Source organism: Vulpes lagopus, chromosome 5 (assembly GCF_018345385.1).
Source record: "Vulpes lagopus strain Blue_001 chromosome 5, ASM1834538v1, whole genome shotgun sequence".
NCBI lineage: Eukaryota > Metazoa > Chordata > Mammalia > Carnivora > Canidae > Vulpes > Vulpes lagopus.
In genome coordinates this window covers 17,021,339-17,022,912 of record NC_054828.1, presented here as the reverse complement: position 1 = coordinate 17,022,912, position 1,574 = coordinate 17,021,339, and the positions used below count along the sequence as shown (strand labels likewise).

The 1,574-nt window shown below is 38.8% G+C and overlaps 1 pseudogene; it reads left to right on the top strand.

Annotated features, from left to right (window-relative positions):
* Positions 1-348: 348 nt before the first annotated feature.
* On the top strand, positions 349-801 carry LOC121491916 (annotated as a pseudogene).
* The last annotated feature ends 773 nt before the right edge of the window (positions 802-1,574 follow it).

The window sequence follows — 1,574 nt, the reverse complement described above, 5'->3', positions numbered from 1 at the left end:
ACCTCAGCTGAGAATCACTGGTATCTTTCTGAGTTCCTACCTGCAGGAATTTCTGTCCTGACTCTTGTTTTATATGCTCACTAAGTTGCTTCCATCTCTAAGTGGCTAACGGCAGGATATTGGGCCAAGAGTATGGATGGCATGGAGGAGGATGAAAAAGAGCAGAAGTATGTAAAAACTAGAATCCCAAAACTAGAATCTAAACAGTAGAAGGTTCTTGCTCTTTGGCTAGTGGCAGTGGAATGTTACTATTAGGGAATACTAAAGAATGTTCCATTTGGGGCTAGCTCAGTCTATTTCATTAAGATCTATATCAAAATGGTTTTTTGCCACCTGACGACTGCCATCATGGGTCACATGCATGCTCCTGGGAAGGGCCTGTCCCAGTTGGCTCTACATTACCACTGCAGCTTCCCCACCTGGCTAAAGTTGATGTCTGATGACGTAAAGCATGCTATTTACAAACTGGCCAAGATGTGCCTGACTCCCTCACAAATTGATGTGACTCTGAGAAACTCACAAGGTGTTGCACAAGTATGTTTTGTGATAGGCAATCAAATCTTGAGAATTCTTAAGTCCAAAGGACTTGCTTGCCCTTGCTCTTCCCGAAGATCTCTACTACTGGATTAAGAAAGCTGTTGCTGTTTGAAAGCATCTTGAGAGACATAGAAAGGATGCTAAATATGACTGATGCTGATGGAGAGTTCCATTTATTTGTTGGCCTGATATTATAAGACCAAATGAGTCCTCCCCTCCAATTGGAAATAAGAGTTATCCACAGCCTCTGCCGTGGTTGCATAAACGTGTCCGTGTACTCAAGCAATGAAGTCATTGTCTAACTAGAAAAAAAGACCTATATCAAAATGATTTCAGTTCTTAACAATAACACTCAATATGTTGGCTGCTGACAAACTTTTCAGGAGAGAACCAAAGCAGTAAAAATGTTAGCTTGACTTACAGATCTTTTCACTGAAGGAAGTGAAATGAAGTACTCAGTGTATGGGACATATCAGATGGTGAGTAGGAATGTACTTTCTCAGTCTGTCTTCCTGTAAAAGTAGTTGTAAGACTTTTTCCTCACTGAGCTATGTTTCCACTCCAATTTCAATGGGAGTTCTTTATTACCCACTCATTTGTTCTCCATTATTACTTTCTGTGTAGCTAAATGCTAGCAGGTGTCAGCATTGCTTGGAGGCCTGGTATTTACAGGATAATTGGAAGAACTCGAATCTTGAGGGAACGCACAATTCCTTTAATGAGAAATTAAACTAATGGACTTTTATCTCATTTGCCTGGTGCAATGGTCCCTGAAACCATTGATGATCAGAATGCTCTGTAAAGCTTTTAATATATTTTCACTGTTGATTAATTAATTTCAATTGTGAAAGTTTTCATGCTACTGGTTAGCATGATAATAACTCAAAAAAGTGCAGAAGGGGAAAATTGAAAACTAAATCCTTTCTCCTCTACTTTGCACTTCCTAAAATAAGCCCACCATTTTTAACATTATTTTTGTGTATTGTCTTCCAAATCCTTTTTGAAAAAAGATTTTATTTATTTATTTGGCAGAGAGA